The 22,068-nt window shown below is 37.7% G+C and overlaps 1 protein-coding gene across 1 annotated transcript in view; it reads left to right on the top strand.

The window, feature by feature from the left end:
* The window catches only part of st3gal2 (ST3 beta-galactoside alpha-2,3-sialyltransferase 2), a 62,251-nt gene that overhangs the window by 1,831 nt on the left and 38,352 nt on the right, over positions 1-22,068 (top strand). The window contains exon 2 of the mRNA XM_028809245.2: positions 20,257-20,332. The gene's annotated coding sequence lies outside the window, so the exon portion shown is untranslated. The remainder of the gene's footprint in view (positions 1-20,256; positions 20,333-22,068) is intronic.

Genomic DNA, 22,068 nt, shown 5'->3' with positions numbered 1-22,068 from the left:
GTGGTGATGCATAATTTTCAAACATTGATTTTGCTGAGAGCTAAGATGTGGTTTTGACGTGTTCAATTTTTTTTTTACATAAGAGTCATAGGTTAGATAAAAGAAGAACAAGGGAGTCCTTTGCATATAGCTGGTATGCTTTTCGATTGTGAAAGGATCCCAATATATATCTCTCGATTATCTGCGAGTTTGGGACATTTTTTAATATGTTGACATCGTGTCTAATTATCCAGCAGAATGTTCTTAGGTGATTAATTTCCTCATAAATCTTCGAGGAAAACACCCAGATGTAACACTTAATCTATGATGAATTGTTCTATTGTGAAGATGTCAAAGAAAGGCACTAATCTAAACTCTTAGGTTATTTTTTTACTCCGTGAACAAGAAGAAATGCCATTAGCATATTAACCTTGTCTTACATATACAATCCACAGTAATTGCCCCTGGATACCTTGGTAATGGCAGGCTGCACACAGCTAGAACCACAGCTCACAGTCTGCTCTCAGTTTTTCACAACTGAAAGAACTGAACAAGGATGTGTCCCCATTATCCCCGCATAACCTGGGTTAGACAGGAACAACCTCTAACCCCTCTCTCTCAGTAAAGTCAAATTAGTTTCAGTGAGACGACAAAATGTATTTAATCTAAACCTATGTTTATTTGCTGAGAAACCAGGCATATTAAATACTAGGAGTTAAAATGGATGAAAACGTATAACCTGAATGATTTAAATCAAAGTCCATAGAGCAAACTTAGCATCTGATGGTGTGCCTTGGACAGTTGCAGAGTTCACTGTACATTCTTAAACTAATGAAGATGTCCATGTACATTAAGAATCTTTTCCATTTCATCTGTTCTTTTAATGTGCAAGCCATTGCACAGTCTTTTTCCTCTTAACAGTTGCATCTCTTGGGGCGCATTTTCATTTTGAAGGTGTCTATCATTTACTGTTACTTTGGTCTCCTGACAGCCTGATGTTTCCTTGCATTCAAAACCTTGTCTATGCCACATATCTCTTACCCTCTCCCTCTGTCTCTCGTATCAAACACTGTGTCACTGTCTGCTGTCAGAACTTTTCTTTTTTTATACGGAGCTTGGGGATCTCATTTGTAAAACTTTGCATGAAATTGAGCATGGGAATATGCAAATGGTAAAACAAGAAGAAAATCAAAGTTATAAAATATGGCGTGCACACATTTCTATGCAGTTTGCCCTTATAAATCACAATCATCTTGTAAATGTGCCTACATGAATGTGCCTTGAAGTCCACCTGGTTGCTGACCTGTAAGGACTGTAGATGGATTTTTCTAATCAACCATGTGCACAAGTGATCTTGATGGTGCAGAACTTATTGGCTGATAGAGCAGCCTCCCTCCTGATGCATCAAGACCCCACTACTTGCATTCAAGAGTATCTGTCTGTGCAAGATTAGGCGTGGCATTATACTGCCTCATCTCTGTGTTCTGGTAGTCAGAGAGCCAGAGTCTGAGCAAGAAGCGACTATCACCTGGCATGTGTAATGACATGATTGCTGTTACAATGAATAGTACAGGCCATATGAAAACCTGAGGGTTCAGCCAGTTACCTCACCAACAAGCCAGCCACCATGTACAGTACCATCCCTCTGCCAAAGCTACTTTGACGCAATCTGGCATGACAGAATGTGCCTTAATATGTATTAATGGAATGTAATTGCTTACAGTTAACAAAAGCAGCTTCATACTCACTAGATGCTCTAATTGCAATATGAGTGCAATAAAGTGTTCTGAGTATGTTAGGAGAACCAAACACTTCTGCAAATTGCCTTTATATGTTGGTAAAACATGTTATGGTTTATGTACTGTATGTACTCCCACTCCATATGAAAACTGGATGTGGTGCCTCACTGGTTAGTTAAGGGCTTTCAGTAGAATGGGCACGATGGAGTGAAGTTTAGCTGAAATACGCCTGACCTGTTGGCCAGTTCCCTGAGAAGTGGCAACAGGTAACCGATATTAACTGATAAAAATCCAAAAAAATTTCAGTGCAAAAATGTAGCATTGGCTCCATTAAAAGGGAACTAAAATAAAGTCTCTTCATCATAATTATCACTTTTCAGGTGTAAAATGTTTGTCTTGTCAATGCACATTGCAATAATGGATTGTGATACAGTATCAATTATATGGAAGAGTCATCACTTAGCTGGTTTGGCTGCATTCCCTTACTTCATTAAGGGTGTCATCATTTTCCAGTTCCTCCAAAATGTTGCATACGCATAGGTCAGAGTTGCCATAAATATATATATATATATATATATGCAAGTTCTTCCATCAAGATTTCTTTTATAAATCCCAATATTTGCACCTAATTTGCATATGCAGCTTTCAAAGCTGTCACGCATGCACGTTGGAGGACCTCCTCGCAGACTCGGTTGAGGTGTGTAATAACCTGCTGAGACAAGAGGGGGTACTGCTGCTAATGCTGTCATCTCCAGCCCAGCTGCCATAATACCCTGGGTGTCCCGGAAGGTGGTGTTATTACTGGCCAGAGCAACTTGCCAAATGGAGCTCCACAAGAGTGACTACTTTACAGCATTGCTCTGAATTCCCTGTTCAAGGGAGCGTTATTTGTGTTCAATTTTTGTTTGCTTTTCCGTCTCTGGACAATAAAAGGTATGACCTGGTTGGTGCCCAGAATTACTTGCCGCAATCCTGAGCTGTCATTCCCATACCCGGCCACAAAACCTCCTTAGTGTGTATGCAGGTTTCATAAATCGGACCTCTGGTGTGGTAATCCTTTGGGAAAAGTACTACTAGACAGCCTAAAAATTGAGACCACTTTCATCATTACCACGTAGTTTAATACAATCCTATGTTAACTGAAAAGGTCTCAAGCACTTTTCATTTCATGTCATCTTACAACCACACATATACACACCACACAGGTTATTTTAACTGAGTGTAAGACTAGTACAATCTAATAGTCTTGACATTTTATTAGTATTTGCTTTTATATTTGCATATATTCCATAAATCTTTTCATCAGTTTATTTCATACCTCTCATTAGTCCTTAGAGTGCATTGCCCTTGAAAAAATCAATTGATGCTAGCTGCTAACCTCCAGAGATCCGCTCTGTTGAGGAGGTTGTAAATTTACATTATATGTCAGTGATGTTTCATGATATGCCCAGTTACACTATCGTTAAGATTAGGGTTTTGGGAGGTTATCTGACTTAGACAGTGACATCTTTTGAGCAAACTAAGTGACATAAATGTACACTCCAATTGGCTTTTTACCTGAGCTCTGGAATCGCGGAACTGCAGAGGACTACAGCTAGACCCTTCTCTGAAATATACCTACTCTTTCCGGTCATATTAAGGTGTTTAGCACTTTTTCTATGAAATCTACATTTGTATTCTGTTCTATCCTATATTCGCATAACACAAAATAAATGTTACAGTCTTATTTAACAAACTGTAAAAAACACTTCTCCACCATTATAAAGATGCAAAGGACATGTGTGGCAGTGGTGTTACCATCTGCAAGAGTGGAGGAGCCACATTCAACTCTGAAGCACACAGCTGTTATTTTTTTGTAATTTAGGACTGAAATGACGCTTATTCACGGTATCCATTCAACTTTTATGTGCCTACCAGGAATTATATTACTTGTAAATCTTGTTATACAAGTGACAATCTGACGAGATTTGGGATAGCAGAATGCTGTATGTATTTATTTATTTATTTATTTATTCTTTTTTGAGTGAGAGTAAAAATAACCAGGATACTACATAAAACAACAGGCATAATAAAAAAGTAGGGTATGAAACAGTAAATTCTTCAAAATCAAAGTACTGTAATTTATTAGAGAAGGATCTAAAAACTTTCATCAGGGACAGGTCAAATTCAGATGAAAATAATCCGTTGTTAATAATTTGTCTCTGTAAAGGGAGTCCATGCCTTTCTTAGGAAAAGACAGGGTAGGAATAAAGCAAAATAGACAATATTGAAGTTATATTTAGGAAGGTTCATTTGACAAAACACTGAAAGTTCCTTTCTTTCATTCCACAAACCATGTAATTAATGTACCTGTCATATTAAGTTAGGGTGGAGTATTCTTTTAAGCACCAATCTATATATCTATATATAATTATAATAAATGTTCTCAGTTTCTTACCCTGTGTTGTTTGCAGTGAATGCTGTACGTTTTTAATCTGATGTTTTCTTGAAGAATAGTGATAATACAGTTAATGATATAATTTGTTCAGTGGGACCAGCGGAGACAAACATTGAACAACTGCAAGCAATATTAAAACGTCTATGAATTTTTTTTTTTTTTGCTAAATTAGTATTAAATAAATAATTCTGGAAGATGATCAAACAAACATCAGTCTTTGATCAAGGGTACTATCTTCAATTCAAAAGCTCAGACTCACTTGTACTTCACTTTTGTGCACTTCTCTAATTTTTGGAATCATTTATTTAACAATATATTAGAAAAAATACATGCATTTTGCACTTAGTGAGTGTAGGATTGCATAAATGACATATTTGTTATGTGGCATGAGTAGCATAAGATTTTTACATGAGCATTTTAATGTTTTTTGCTGTTGCTCAAAGTTTGCTCCTGTTTGTCCCAAGTGAAGCCTGTTACATGAGAAACTTTATCTCCTTTCTATAGTTAAAAAAATGTAATTAAAGACTTTTTTTCAGGCATTACCACAAATAAAATGGGAAAAGTAACAGAAAAAGAGATCATTTTGGGATGAAGTGTTCCTTTAACTCACCCATTATTCACTTTGCTTTATCTTTATCAAGCATTTATTTGCTATACATAATCATGTCTGTTAAGTGCTAGTATGCACTTTTGTTGTTCCTTTTACTCAAATATTACCGTTTTCCTTTGTTTTCTTTTTAAAAACACTAACGTTATACTTTGTTCTTTACCGCTCTACACCCAAAAGTCTCTTTTTTATCCCAAGTACAGAGGTTTCCTTTATATTTAAGTCCTGTCATATGCAATAGCTTACGGAATGTGATGTTATGTTTGTAATGATTGTGTTGTGCAGAAAATATTTTACTTTGGGAAATGGAAAAAGACTGTGTCACTTCAATAAATGAAATCCAAAAAACAAGAGGAACAGTTTTCTGTAGAATAATGAAAGCCACTCTGAGGAAAATGGGCTCATCAGCCATAGCTCAAAAAACATGATTTTAAATAACCAGCTTTTTTAAAACTATAAAATTCAGTGTTTACATCACCCGTTAGAGGGAAAAAAAACAAAAACCTAAAGCTATGTGAGGGAAGTTTTCCTCTTAAACCTTACCATGGGCACTGTGTTTGCTGAATTTCTTTACAGCTGTATGCTTGTTTGTGGTTTTATTCTTTAGGTCAGTCTTAATTTTCTAAATGCAGAACACTTGAATTTGCTTTATGATTCAGTGCCTGGTTATTTTTGCAATTCTGTAGACAGCAGCAGTTAGCTGTTTTATCATCAATGGCTCCTATTGTCCAAAGTAACAATTACCATTAACTTACTGTTGTTTATTGCCCCAGTACAAACATTTGAAGAAGGTTCCTAATTAATAAAAATGAAAATTATGTCTGCACTATTCCCTGAAGTATGTGTCAAATCATAAAGTGGAATGTTGATTAGTACAGTAGACCACATTCCTACCAAGTGTCCTAGGGGAGCCACCTTATCTGCCTAAACAATATCTAGAGAATGACAAGAGCATTAGGAACCACAAAAAGTATTACACTTTTGTTCTTCTAGATTTTTAGTAATTGAATAAACCACATCCCCAGTCAACCCCACTGCCCAACTGGAAAGTTTGGCAGATCCTTCAGAGACTGAAAAGGATCTGCTTATGAGTTCAACAGTCCTTGATGATGGTAATGCAAATAAATGTCAGTTTTTTGTTATCAACCTCAGCAAAGGAAACCTGTGGAAATTTGCCTTCATAATTGAGAATGAGAATATCTGGTATACTTGGTCACATTTCCATAGTGGTGCAGTGTGTGAGGAGGATGCCTCTGGCATGTTTTCGTACCTGGAATAATACTAATAAAACCAAGAATTGCAGTAAAGAAGCATGTGTTTTTCATAAACGTACAACAGAGGAATGATAGAAGAGTGAGTAAAAGGTAATGAAAGGGAAATTGTCAAGAAAATCTTTTACCCCACTACACCATTCTGAGCAGGATGACTTTCCTTCTGTTATGGGAGATGAACTGTGTACAGCAGGGAACACATCCTTATGTCTTGTCTTGCCTTCATTTTTCAAATGAGCCTTTGCCCCGTCGCGCCTCTCGGTTTCAGTTGGGAATTGCTCATTGATATTGGCTGGGTTTTAAACCTCAATTTTTAGCAGTTACCACATCCTAACAGTTACAGATTACAGACATTGCCATGTAGAGATTTACTCTGGCACACAGTGTGGCTCAGACACTTTCTTTATATACATTTACAGTATGTACATAGTCTGAGATTGACATTGGGAGGGCATTGTCTGACAGGAAGTGACTGCAGCTCCACTGTAACATTTCCTTTAGCTTTCTCTTTACCCTAGCTCTACTTACCAGGGTCAGTTGGTAGCCTGACTCTAGTTATGTAGTAGTCATATAATAGGAAGCTTTTTACTCTACCTTTGTGTTTCTCCTTGATCCTTTAGTGTTTTCCTGTGGGTTTCAATTTGTTTTTGGCTTTTCTGCAATTTCTGTGTTGTTTTTTTTTGTGTGTGTCTAGCAATTTAGATACTTTTACAAGAGGTTACCTGACCTACTATCTTTTAGAGTTACATTTATGGTTTATAAATGTCAGATAAAGATTGTAATGGGGTGTTATAAGCATACTTTATAATTCTGAATCCAAATATGAAGCTAGACATTATCTATCAGGTTTATTTTCTTATGACAGGACATTTTTCATCGTTTTTAAGTTATGAAGTAAAAAATATTAAAAAATAAATAAATATATATATTTTAAATATAGCTATTACATTACAAAAAAATAAGTTATGAAGAAATGTGGATGAGGGACACTTATTCTTAGACACTTCAAAAGTCCCCTTGAAAGCTGTCCTTCTCTATAATGGAAATTAATTCCCTTCTACACCTATAGGACATGCTACTATCATTAAAGAGTCATAAGAACATAATTTTACTTTAGAAAACATGCTGTATCAGAAATATAAGTATAATTTATGTATAGCTCTAAATGTGATTGCACATTTTCTTGTTTGTACCAAATACTGGTTTGTTGTGTTTTGTGTGAGTGGGCCAGTACGGAGAAGAAGAATCACTATGTTTAGAAAGAGTGGCCTAAATGTGCTTCTCTTCTTCCAGGAAAGAAAAATGTATAAACAGTCCACTTGCTAACATTGAGAAAGTTTACCTTCCTTCTCCGTATATCAAACATGAACTTATTAAAAACTTTGTTAAACCAATGGGCATAGCACAAATTAAATTTATGTACTTGAAAAATTTTCCCCAGATCATTTGATGCAGAGATTAAGACATTTTTGTAGGTCCTTAGATCAGAATTGTTAAATGACAATAAATTTGAAGAAGATCTGAATTAAGTTGAAAATGCTGCTTGCCAGACCTTCAAAGACTCTGCTTTGTAAGACAATATAACATTCTTCTTGATGACTAGGTCAAAGTATCTCCAAAATGGCAGATTTTGTAGCTTTTTCCCGGTATGCAGTGTTTAGTACCTTTTAACAGTGGCCCAAGGAAGCACAACTGGAGAAACAGCAACAGGGTCATGGGTGCTCAAGGCAAACCATGGCACATCTGGTCTGATCCAACAGAAGAGCTATTGTAGTAAAAATTGCTGAATAACTTAATGTTGGATATAATGTTTAGGTGTCAGAGTACATAGTATATTGCAGCTTGCTTTGCATGGGGCTGTGTATCCCAGACCAGACACGGTGCCCATGGTGACCCCTGTGAACATCAGAACTGGACCATGGAGTATTGAAAGAAGGTGGCCGGGTCAGATAAATCACGTTTTCTTTTACATCCATGTCTCACTGATGAGCTCTTTCTCTTTTTTAATTTTTACTGCACAGATGTTTCCTTTGGTTCTGTTCTTCAGCTTGTATATCCAGATGGAATATATTGCTTATGTTTTTTGAGTTTGAAACATGGTTGTATTTAGGACTTTACACTGCACTACACTGTAACCCAAACACCCATCGGCTATCTTAATTACTTCTGTACACTGTGTGGATTTGACCAATGATTATTCACTCTATCACATGGTTAGTTTAAACCCCCCCCCCCCCCCATTGTGTATTCAGATCTAACAATTTATCTCCTATGTGTAAAACCTTACATTAATTTTAATTTAAGCTTCACCTTCCATGTATATCACAAAGTTTGAAATCTGTCTAGGTCCATCTAGAATTAATTTGTGAAAGTCAAATACTCACTGTAGGATGTTTATTGACCATTCCCACCAGATTACAGTCCTCTGCACACTTTTCTAGCTTGTTCGCTACATTCTTAACAAGATCATTTATATAAAGTAAAAAAACCTCAATGGCCCTAGCACGGAAGTCTAAAAAAACACCACTATTGCCATAAGCTAATTCAGAAAATATTACTTGCACCATGATAGTGTACTTGAATTATTTTTTTTTTCATCCACTATCACTTCAACATATGTTTTAGATTAAGTGTAGATTTAGAGCCAATGATGAGCACCTCAGTTTTATTGCTGTTTAGTTGGAGAACATTGTGAGTCATCCATGTCTTTATGTCTTGGAGACATGCCATAAGAATAAATGGAGGGAAAACAGAAGTGGATTTAGTGGATAGATATAGCTGTGTGTCTTCAGTGTAACAATGAAATTTAATACCATGGTGCCGGAAGATATTACCTATTGGGAAGATTTAAATGAGAAAAAGAAGCGGCCCCAAAACAGAACCCTGCGTAACTTCCTGAGTAACGACAAATTTAAAGCCATTTATTTGAACAAATTGCTTCCTATCAGTGAGGTAGGAAGAAAACCACGGGAGGACAAGGCCACAGACTCCAAAAACTAGCTAGTCATTTCAAGGTATCTGATGGCATATGGTGTCAAATGCGGAGCTGAGGTCAAGAAGCACAAGAATTGATAAAAGTCCCATGTCAGCTGCCCGGAGAAGATCATTTGTGATTTTGACCAGGGCAGTTTCTGTGCTGTGTTTAGGACGAAACCCAGATTGAAACTGTTCAAAAAGGTTATTTTTTGAAAGATGGGACTAGAGTTGGGAGGCAAGTATCTTTTCGAGAACATTAGATATAAATGGAACCTTTGAAATGGGCCGATAATTGTTAAGGATATTTGGGTCTAAACCAGTTTTTTTCAGAATTGGAATAATTGAGGCTGTTGTTAGTGAGAGGGGGACCGTGCCTGTAGTAAGGAAAGAGTTAACTATAGCAGTTATGGGGGAAATATGTGACAGACAGGACTTAACAAAGCTTGTAGGTATTGGATCTAATTGGCATGTGGAAGACTTAGATTTTGTTATAAGCTCCGAGACATTATTTTCAGCTGGTAAACTGAAATGTGAGAATAGGGTAGTTGGTAAGGGGATATGGGTGATAGTGGAGTGTACTGTCGTTTTCTGCATAAATAGAGGAAGCAAGTTGCTGGTGGATTTTTTTTCAATTTTTGAATTGAAGAAATCCAAAAAAGTGCAGCAGTATTTAACAGAGAGGTTATGGTAAGCGACATTTTCTGGTGGTGTAATTAGCCTTTTCATTGTAGAAAAAAGAGCTCTAGCATTTTTCCCTCCTGTATTGATAATGTTAGAATAGTATACCGTTTTGGCAGCAGGGAGAGCATTTTTGTATTTTAATGTATGATTTGAGTACATTTCCTTGTGTACAACAAGACCTGTCTTTTTAAATGGGTATAAATATATAATGAATAATAATAATTTTATTTGTATAGCACTAGATCAACTAAAACTGCAAATATACATAAATTAACTATATAAAGAACTTGCATAAAACTTAAAAAGCAATATGGACTTGCCTAAAGTCAGAAATGTAGATCACTTTTCTAAAAGAGTATGTGTATGAAACTTTGAAATAACAAAGTATATTAAATAAAACTACAAATATGCTGATCTTTTGAGAAATGCATAATATATTGTAGTTGCAAAAACCTAAAAAGGTCAAAAATGTAATTTTAAACCATTTGAAACACCTTCATAAAAGGACCGATATACAGTACATGAAGGACATTAATATGTAGTACAAGTGAAATGTACAACCCGTAAATGAAAATTACTGATATGCAGTATAAGCCTAAGTAATAATGGCTATACATGGAAAGGAGCAAAAAGTGAAAGAGAGTCAGCAGAAAGGTTTTGGCTGTAGATACATTTAGTTGTATTTTGATATTCAGCAAAATACTGTCTGCTGTGTGGCTCATTGCACTCTTTTACTCTAACTCTTTCAGAAATGCCTCGATGAACATTAGTCTTGTGTTGACCTCAGCAGTGCTACGTTTTTACATAGTGATTAACTACTGAGTCAATTTCAATAATATGCCTGTCAAAGTACAGTTGTTCAGTGGTTGAAAGGTTGTGGAAAAATACTCTTGATTGAAGCCCTAACCATAGGCTGATGCTTTGTGACTACAGGACTTGGTTTAGTCTTGAAATGGTTATCCAATTATCCACCTATCCATCCATCAGTCTTGAATCTGCTTAATCCTGTGCATACAAGTAACTTTGAAACAGGTACTATAAAAAGGATTCTGTTAATCAGATAAAGGACTTGAGTCAACACACTCACTGAGGCAGTCCTGTCTTCCAAGTCATGCTTTTAAATATAACAGTGACTTTGCAAAGTGCCTTTTGGTTTTTGTTTGAAAATCCTTTATGTGAACTTCTTATGTATACACACAAATAAACAAACATGCAAGTGTCATCCAAGTGCACCAGAAGGGTAAGTAGTCTGTTTCTTCACCTTTTGAGGATACCTATAGCATTAGGCGCATTGTGCTAGATGTTGAGAAGTAAATGATGTTTGCTGTTCTTTTGTTGAATCAGTGTTCTCTAACATGAAGCGTTTTCAATATTTTGTTTTCATTTATGCACAGATTGATATATTTTGTGAGTTGAACTGGTGTTTATCAAGAATCACCATTGCATGACGATACTAACAGCAAAATATATGTTTAATCATAACTTTTGGAAAATCAGTTTTGTTATATAGTGGCTTCATGCAAAATATTCCGAGTTACTAGACCAAAGTTAAGCTTAATCTGTATAGCACCTTAACACTTATTCTTTTTGTTTTTGCGGCATGGTGCATCAGGTTAGGTGCAGCTTTTGTTTATAAATAATGCTCCTCAGATTCCATGAGTGTGGGTGTGTGCAGGAGAGACTGGTGGCAGCACAGCACTCAATGGGAGAATGAGCTGATTAATCATTCAAGTACGTGAAAGCGATCAGTGCAGTCACAGCCTCATTATTACTTCATGGATCATTAAGGAAGTACCTACATTCACGAGGATTTAAAAGGTTTGAGTAGAGAAGTGAAGGGAGAGAATAAAGAAAAGATGGGAGAAATGAGGAAGGAAAATAAGAGAGAGGACAGAGAGCAGAACTGGGAGAATCCATTGTGAGAGAAAACTGAGAAACCGGTCAGAGATGACCCATGGTGGAGTAAAGAGAATGGCATTCCAGGGGTGGATTGAACCTGCTGAGTGTTTTGGAGCAGGATGATTGTTGGGTACTAGGGTTCTGGAGGTGGCAGGAAAAGGAAGCGGGGATCATTATGTCAGATTGGACACCGATGGAGGTATCTGGGACGATCACTGGAATGAGGACTGGGTTCAACTCTGTATTAGTCCTGAATGGTGAGTGGAGGGGACAGAGAGAGAGAGAAGCACTAGGCCCGAGTGGGGGAGAAAGTTGATTTATATTCTCACTTTTATTCTTGGTTTTAACTATATATAGAATATATTTATTGGTTTTAATCCATCCCTGCAGAGTTTTTACGGATAATTATTTATTGCAGAATTTCTTCTACTGTGCATTTTTTGCCACTGGTTGTTTTTTTCATAAATATGGACTTTTTGACTTGGCACCATATATTCATATATTTGTTGCTATGTCCACACTTGCCCTAGTCCATCCTTGATTAGGAACTACCAATGCTTCTGAAAAATGAGTGATGCCCATAGTTGCGGGTACTGGAACATCATAGTTTTTCAGAAGAATTTTGTGACCAGTAATGTTTGTTTTCTTATGTTTTTTAAATATATTGTTTTTAGTTGGCAATATATTTGAGTAAAAAGCTTTATGGATTCTTAAGAATGCATTAATTTGACCTAAATTTTAACCTAATTTGACTTAAATGTTTACCTGATTTTGATCTAAAATGTGTTCTGGTCTTCATTTTAGTCTTAATAATAAATGAAGAGAAACTAATTAAAAAACACAGCAAAACTTTATTTTTTTCAGCAAGAATTTCTTGTAGTTCCAGTTACATACAGCATAAATTGTATACCAGTATTAAATGAACACTCAATGATGACCACCTCTCCATCCCGAACATGAATATAAATTAATAAGAAAACATTATAGAGTAGCAGCTCACCTATAGTGAAACATATAGATGAACTGTAACAAAGAAAAATATCAGCATATAAAGAGCAATCCAATGTCACTTTATCTGTAAAAATCTTTTTTTGTCTTTTTTTTTTTTTTTTTTTTTAAACAAATTTGTCCATCATTCACTATCCTCTTTTGACTAGTGTCTTGTGTTTCCAGGACTACATATTGGCTTGGAAAAATATTGTCAACTCAACAGTACTTTGGGTCATCATGAAGCCAGAGCCCATTTTGGCAGCACAAGGCATGAACCATCCATCCATCCATTTTTCCAACCCGCTGAATCCGAACACAGGGTCACGGGGGTCTGCTGGAGCCAATCCCAGCCAACACAGGGCACAAGGCAGGAACCAATCCCGGGCAGGGTGCCAATTCACCGCAGGACACACACAAACACACCCACACACCAAGCACACACTAGGGCCAATTCAGAATCGCCAATCCACCTAACCTGCATGTCTTTGGACTGTGGGAGGAAACCGGAGCACCCGGAGGAAACCCACACAGACACGGGGAGAACATGCAAACTCCACGCAGGGAGGACCTGGGAAGCGAACCCAGGTCCCCAGGTCTCCCAATTGCGAGGCGAACCAGCTATTGTGATTTTAGTCCATCGTTCACACCAGCACTGCATCATGACCATTTATGAGTTAACAGTTAACTTAACATGCACAGTTTTGTGATATGTGAAGAAACTCTGAAGAAAAACCCACACAGACACAGGGAAAACATGTAAGTGTCACATAAGAAGCGACTGGGCCAGGATATTAAAGGAACAGTTCACACAGTAATGATACATTTTTTTTATCCATTAATGACCCTGTGTTGTTTGTATTGATGACCAAAAAAAAAAAATTTTTAATAGAGAACAAAGTTTATTACACAAAGGGCCTCAACGAGGCTGGCGTGGGCAAATACTGAACAACAAACAAACAATATAAACATGTCCATGAAATAAATAACTAATGTTGCCTAATCCACATGTGAGTTATTCACTTGTATGCTCACAACATCCAAAACACACTCATTTTTTTTTTGAATAAATAGTTCCAGAAAATCTGAGTACTGTATTCACATTGGGATCAAGCTTTTGAATTGAAGACAGGATTCTTGACCAGTGAATGAGGAGGATAGGCAGATCTTCAACTCAAAAGCTCAATCCACTTTGAATGTGTTTCCTATTCATGCACTGCTCTGATTTTTCCAGAAGTATTTCTGTCCGTGTTTTCTATAGAAGACATTGAGTGGAAATAACCATTTTCGTTGTAATTTCAATCTGGCTTGTAAGACCATAGTTAGTCATCATGGAACCTGTTGACCAATAAAGCCAACTGCTGCTCATCATACCAGTCTCGCATTGCTTTTGGGTTTGGAGGGTGATGTTGCCGCGAAGGCAATTTCCTAAAGCTAAATAACATTTAGCCGTGGTGATCTATGCTAATTTCATGCTAGTTCTATGATATATCTCTAGGATGGTCCTTGAAGGCCCACTGCATTTGGTAATTTTCAATGAAAACATGTTCAAAACTGCTTGATTTAATATGCTAAATTAAAACCAGCACAGATCTATGAGGTAGTGTGTAAGTGATTCTACCCTTGAAGGAAATGGCACTCCATCCAGGCTTGTCTTTCAGCTAATGTCACTGTAGTTCTAGTTTTCCTTGCTGTTTGACTGTGAATTGATTGATTAGTTACTTAGTTACACGTTGAGTGCCGGGCCATTCCAACAAAGGGCAGCAACATCCATATATATGCTGACAACATGGTGTATCTTGTGAACATAATATGATTTATTCCTAGGGGTACTGAAATAATTGGGGGGAAAAAAAACCAATGTGATTTATTTTTTGGGGGGTAGAGGAATAATAGAAAAAAAGAACTTGTATGGGGTGTATATTTTATTAAAATCACTTTAGATATCAAAATGTTAACTTGAGAAGAAAACAAAACAATTATTACAGCTGTTTTTTTTTCTTTTCTTTTTCCCCCCAATGATTGTTACAATGTATTGTTAAATATACCACTTTCCACCTTGTATACTTTCTAATGGTCATACATTTCCACATCACCTACTGTATTACTTGCACCTAACCATCTGTAATGCTGCAGTCTAAAGCCGGCAGGGTCATCATATACTCTGGTGCGGTGCTGGAGAGCCATAGTGCCCACAGGTGTTCACTTCAACTGTTTTCTAGGAGAAGTCAAATCTTCCAGTTCCTGTTTCTTGTCTACAATGTTTGAAATTAGAAATCCTTTTAATAAGACACAAGTGTTTTATTTATTTTTACTTACTTGCTTGTTAAGAGTCTGAGTGCATAATTACTTTTCTTTCCTTAACTGCCAGGCTCAACAGCTGTCTGACATTGTTTTGCCTTGTTAGGCTTACCTTTTCTTTTGTTTTCCTTCCATCACTTGGGTAATTAGCTCTTGCAGCCATTCCTCAGCTGCATGATCGCAGCTGGTGGTCGTTTTCTCTGCCCCTGGTGCTATGCATGCCATTGTGAGCTTCTCATGATGCATACGTGTCTGCATGTCTAGTGACAGGTGGCACTTATGTAAACACAAAACAAGCTGTCAAGACTTCTGAATTTGTAAGAAAGACCTCTTTGCAGCTGACAGTGTTTTACCAGTGTATTCTGATCAACTGTGTTATTGTGGAGCTTAAGCTTTTGCTTGTACAGTGTGTTCTTGTGTCTAGTTCTGTGGCGTTGATGCCATTATTTATTGAATTTTTCCTTGCAAAAGACATTTTTTTCAGGTAGGTGCTTGAATCTACCTGTTATAGGACTGCTTAAGTAACAGGTTGCAGTTTTTAGGTTAGAAGTCAATAGGAACTTGCGGGTAGTACATGAATCGGTGGTTCCTCTTGCTTCTTTCCAAATGATCCAATAATGTCTTTACAGCATATACAAAGGGGTCAAAAAGTGACATTACAACAACAACAAAGATATTTATTTATACTAGTTGACCCGCAGCGTAGTATATGCCGCGTAATTATTTATTGATGGGTGAACACTTCCTGAAAGACACAGTTGTCCAAATGGGGTGGGTTTGAGGATACGACTGTGAGTGTATGAAAAGATGGAAATCTGGAGAGAGCAACATACAATTGTCCGTGACTGAAAACTGGTTTTGGCAGATACAGGTATATCTTTTTGAAAGTTTGGCCCTGTGCCTTATTAATTGTCATTGCAAAGGCTAATCTAACAGGAAATTGTCTGCATGTAAAAGTAAAAGGCAAATTTGAATCTCATGGGGTGAGGGAAATCCAGGGAATAAGGACAGTTTGTGAGGTAGCAGCTGCGATAGTTTTATACTCCAGTACATTACGGTGAATGCTGGTAACAGTCAGTCTAGTGCCATTACAGAGACTTCTTGCTGGCATGAGGTTTCTGAAAAGCATGACGACTGAACCAAATTTAAGTGGGAGTAAGACTGCTAAGAAATTCTTCAGGGAATGAAGGACGTTCCTGGAAGTGAATGGTGATAGTAGCTGGAAATATTTGGGACATAGCCACAATTTCTGCCTCGCCACCATAAACTCTGGAAGTATTCATGTAGTCAGCGTATTGTTGAGCAGACTGTATGACTATGCTTCCGTGACTAAAAACAACGGACAGCACGTCGCCGAAGTTATCCCAATGTTGGCAAACAAAGGTTACAGCCATGTTGCAAAGTACGAGAGCAACAGTTTTGTTGATGACATTTTTCCAGAAATATCCGACTGATAGAAAGAAACAGTTACCTGATGCAGGAATTTGTATAACCTTGAAAGAAGAGTTGTTTCCATGAAATACATGTGAAATGGTGGCCATGTTAGGAAAATGAACAGTCAACGTGGCTCAGAGGTGCATGTGGCCTGTAGCACAGACCAAAGCGATTCAGGATGTGTTTGGTGAAGAGTTCGGGGCAGGCAATGTGCATGCCTCGAGAGCGACGGTAGACGCGGGAGGAGGGTTACAATTGGTGGGCGGGGCTCTGTTGTGTGTATCCCATGACGCGGGAGGAGGGTTAGAGTCGGCAGGTGGGCCTCTGTCGTGGGTACCCCATGCGCACTGCCTGCACATGCCTCGAGAGCGAGGGTGGACGCAGGAGGAGGGTTAGAGTTGGCAGGCGGGGCTCTGTCGTACGTATCCCATGACACGGGAGCAGGGTTAGAATTGGTGGGCGGGGCTCTGTCGTGCGTACCCCATGGTCGGGCGACTTGGTCGATAGCACATTTTCATACAAATGATGTAGCACAAAGTGCTTTACAGGATGAAGAAAGAGAAAAAGAACACTATATAAAAAAATTAGGCAATACCAATTAACAAAGAATAAAAGTAAGGTCCAATGGCCAGGGAGGACAGAAAAAAACAAAAACAAACTCCAGACGGCTGGAGAAAAAAAATAAAATCTGCACAGTTTCCGAGGCCATGAGACCACCCAGCCCCCTCTAGGCATTCTACCTAACATACTGTAAATTTACCTCAATCAGTCCTCATGGTTTTCAGGCTTCACATGGAAGAACTTGATGATGATGGTCATGTGATCTTCTGGCCTTTAATCCATCCATGTAGGGACATCACAGTGCTTTGATCGGGTGGCGGTGGCACAGATTGCCACCACAGAAAACCAGAAAAATAAAAGCAGAGAAAGTAGGGGTGAGTGTGGATTTCGTAGACACTATGAATGATAATGATAATTAAATGCATATACAGAATATCAGGATTAAACTAAAATGAAGCTATGAGAAAGCCATGTTAAAGTAATGTGTTTTCAGCAGTTTTTTTAAAGTGCTGCTATTGGTAAGCTATTCTAAATTTTTAGGTGCATATCAGCAGAAGGCCGCCTCACCACTTTCTTTTAAGTTTAGCTCTTGGAATAATAAGCAGGCACTCATTTGAAAATATAAGGTTACGATTTGGAGTGTAAGGTGAAAGGCATTCCGAGATATAGGATGGAGCGAGATTATTTAAGACTTTGTAAACCATAAACAGTATTTGGATGGGATTTGTGCTTGGATTTTCTTTTCCTAGTTAAGATTCTAGCAGCTACATTCTGCACTCGTTGCAATCGATTGATGTCTTTTTGGTGGTCCTGAGAGGAGTCCTTGCAGTAATCTAGCCAACTAAAAACAAAAGTGTGAACTAATTTCTCAGCATCTTGCAATGTTATAAGAGGTCTAACTTTTGCTATATTTCTTAAGTGAAAAAACGCTGTCCTAGTAATCGGATTAATATGTGATTTAAAATTCAGGTCAGAGTCAATAATTACCCCCAAATTCTTTACCTCAGTTTTGACTTTTAATCTTAATGGATATAATAAAGGTATTAGAAATAAACTTGATCCATTTTTGCCAATCACTAAAATTTCTGTTTTCTCCTTATTTAGTTTGAGAAATTAAGCAGCTAGTCACCAAAATAGAATGTATAACAAGACAGTCTGCAGTGGAGCAACTTTCTGTATCTTTTACTTGCTATGTTTGTTTGTCATTAAGTAGTATTGTTGTTTAAGTAAAGCTGTCTGTTCATTTTCCAAACCATCATAGGCTTGCTTGGAACCAGAACCTATTACTATAGCCACAGATGCAACAACATTTATTTATATAGCGCATTTTCATATAACAATGTAGCAGAAAGTGCGTTACAAAAATCACAAAAAGAAAGTTACAAGAAGAGAAAACAATTAAGATTAAGCAATAATATTAAAAAAAATAAATAACCAAACAAGGTAAGGTAAGTTTTTTTTCAAAATGTTCCACGGTATTAGTCTGGTGAATTTCTGTAGGTAAAGTATTCCAGATTTTAGGTGCATAACAGCAAAAAAAACGTCTCGCCACTTCTTTTAAGTTGGCTTTTGGAATTATAAGCAGACTTGGAGTGTATTGGGACAGGCATTCCAAAATGCAGAATGGAGCAAGATTATGTAAGGCTTTATAAACTATTAGTAGTTTTTTAAAAGTAATTTCTGAACGTCCCCGATAACCAATGTAACAACTCTAAAACTGAAGAGATGTGCTCAGATTTTATTTTGGTAGTTAAAGTTGCAGTCGCTGCATTCTGGAATTCTGGTATGGCTTGCCATTTTATCACAGGGCACTTAATTGGACTGATCTGTAAAGGTGCAGCCAAAGTGTTTAGTGGACATTCAGGTAAATACAGAGTTAAAATATGCAAACCTTACAGAGAAGATGCATTAGCTACAAATCAGGCTTTTGTCTAAGTGCTCTGGGACCGAACACAGGATTGAAATAAATAAGAGAAAAAAAAATTGAGGATTGGGAGATGTTAATGAGCTCTGATTGACAAACCATTAATTTAACTTTTCTCAGACAAGTAAATCACATAATGGTAGGTGTTCCCGACACGCACAATGAAAGAAGCCTCCTAATTACATGATTTTTTTAAAAGCAAGAAAACTTGCAGGAACTGACTCTCACAGGACTGAGTTTGAGATTTCTCAGACTCTTCTAAAACAGAAAACACACCTTCTAGAAAATGAGCTGGAAATCTGATTGCTTTGGTCAATAACATTTATTTGTGGCATGGTGTGGACTGGCTGTTTTAGAAACGTAAGCCAGGTAAGTATGTGGTATAGAAGTTGTTGTTTAAAATGATGTACAGGGTCATGTTGGATTTTGTAAAAAAGGCTTCAGTGATTCTTCCTGGCTGCTAGCTGCCTGACTCAGGTGAGAAATGTCTGGAGTCTAGCTCTCCACTGCTGCTCACTGATGGCTGCTTTGTCAAAGCCTGTCAGGTCTAAGCAGGATTATTGGCGTGCGTCATTTAATGGGTAGCTGCTCTCGTCTCTTTCTTTGTCACCTGATTCAGAATGGCATCCGCCGTGCGCTTGGCTTGTGTTTTCTGAATACTTCATACAGTATGTACTGTAGATTGGGGAATGCAGTTAATTTTAAGCATGGTTAACTCATTCTGTTGATTTCAGAAGATTAATAACAAAGGTTGGTGTGATTGTTTCAAATAGGAGGATTGCAAGTCTTTTGCTTTGCTGTTCACTCGCCATCTGTGAGTATGTCCCTTTCCAGATTCTAGAAGCAGATTGGTACATCTCCCTGACACTGTTGGGCATCAGCCCGTGGGTGTTTTAGCGTGGGCCTGGGTTGCACAAAGCTGTGCTTCTCAAAGCATCAGCGGATTTGTGTGCACACGCTTTGGAGATTTTACTGGCGTACCCTTTCATTTTTTTCCCTTTTGTCAGCTGCATCCTTCGGTTTCTCTTTCATGTGATGAACCAGCCTGCAGGAAGTGGCTAGTACACATTATGCCCGATTTCATCATAGTAGGAAACTACTTGAAGGTTATGATGAGAGTGTGAGTGAGTGAGCAATATTGTGTGTTTAGTTACAGGACCTGGCAGAATGCCTTAGCAAATAGGAGTATGTGCTTGTTGAGGAAATGTGTGTGTGATGAGATGAAGCTCTGGTTGTAACAACTAAAGGGATGTAGTCTACTCAGGGGGGGATCTCTGGCAAGAAGCCACCACTAAAGGTTTATGTTCAGATGAGCACAGTACTATTTATACATTGATGCTTTTTTCATCTGTATGAAGACAGGCAATGATTGGGCTGATTTAAACTGAAAAGGGAACTCTGAAGTGGGATGGAGGCTTGTGGAAGTGAGGCAAATCACACCTCTCTCTTCTTTTTGTCAGAAATGCTGAGTCTGTGGAGAGGAGGAGCGAGAAGATACTTGGAGAAGAGAGCTTTGGCTGTTAGCTCTACATTCAGGTAACTACACCTGCATTCCAACAGCATCTGTAATGTTTGGGAGGGGACATTTCCAAGAACTAGGGTTTGATTATTGAGAGGCACTTTATTCATCCCAGGTGTAAGACGGTGAAAACCTGCACCTTTTGAAATGCAGAGACTTGTAGCACCTTCTTTTTAAATGTTTAGGATGGATTACATAAAATCTAGCAGCCATAGCATGTATGTGTGTGACATGTCTGCCTATGAGCTTCAAACTCTATGCTTTTAGTCTTTTGACACCTTAGATTGTGTCAAGTATTTTGTGGGTCAGTGCACTACCCCACGCTCATAGTTCCAGCAGGGGCTTATTTGCCTCAATGATCCTTAAAACTATGCTGTCAGGAGCTGTTTGTCACTCAAGTGGGAAAAAAAAGTCCAATAACTGCTGGTAAGAAATGTCATAGTACCTATCACAAAACAGAGATGCAGTGAACCAGTCCTGAAACCAGGCCTGTGAGATATGTTTGCTGCCTATCACCTGGAGACTGGTTGACCCACATAATCCAAACAGACATAACTGGAAGAAGCAGTATAGAACTGCTAAGTGGGCTTTATACATATATAAATAAGGGTGGAGATCAGGTGTATGGGTTGTAGAGATCCAGATACTTGCAGTACCTTGATCATTGAAGCTGACTTTTGCAATATGGAGCATACTTTTTTTTTTTCAATGGGGATAGTGCAAGAGCTTGTGTGGGAGGCTAAAAAGATCTGAAAGATGTAGTAGTACAGAGTACGGCAAAATCCTTATTGTCACTCTCCAGCACTATATGACGATTTTTTGTGGCTGAGGATTTATACTCTAATTTACAATTCTATGAATCAATAATTACCAACCTATCATTACAGAATAGTAATGTCTCCTTCAAAAGCTTCAGTCAGAAAGCATTATATCGGGGGAACCTTGTCAGCAAGGACAGGTTTTGATTCTAGACGATGTTTTATCATTGAGCATATACTCCCCAAAAGTGACACCTAATCCTGATTTGTTTCTTTTCCTGTGTGTTGTTTCAATATAGCATCCAACTTAGTTGTTCATACTTCTATCACAATCATTTTACCTGTAACATTTGTCACATGCATTGCTCTCAGCCTATCATACATGCCACTTGTACTGTACTGATAGCACGGCATAATAAATATGATGTATCTTTAAGAAATCTGCAGCTGAATCCACATATTTACATACATTACCATGGTTTTCTGGAATGTCATCATTAACATTCTTTGTTTTTTCATCCTTATCCAGTTTCTCATTGATACTCCTCATGTTGGTTGCATTATTTCTCTTCTTCACAAACATCAAAATCTTCTCATATGTTTCACAAGCTTTTGCAGATTTTCACTTGTATATTTAGCTTCAGTTTCTCTTACTGCTGTTCTGGGCTTAACAAATTGTTTATTATCTACAAATTAAAGTTCTTTTGCAAAATAATTAACTCTGACATAGATAGATAGATAGATAGATAGATACTTTATTAATCCCAAGGGGAAATTCACATACTCCAGCAGCACCTTACTGATACAAAAACAATATTAAATTAAAGATTGATAATAATGCAGGTAAAAACAGACAATAACTTTATATAATGTTAATGTTTACCCCCCCCCCCCCCGGGTGGAATTGAAGAGTCGCATAGTTTGGGGGAGGAACGATCTCCTCAGTCTGTCAGTGGAGCAGGACAGTGACAGCAGTCTGTCGCTGAAGCTGCTCT

Source organism: Erpetoichthys calabaricus, chromosome 9 (assembly GCF_900747795.2).
Source record: "Erpetoichthys calabaricus chromosome 9, fErpCal1.3, whole genome shotgun sequence".
NCBI lineage: Eukaryota > Metazoa > Chordata > Cladistia > Polypteriformes > Polypteridae > Erpetoichthys > Erpetoichthys calabaricus.
Note: the sequence above shows the minus strand (reverse complement) of the source record. Positions and strands in the feature narration are given on the sequence as shown.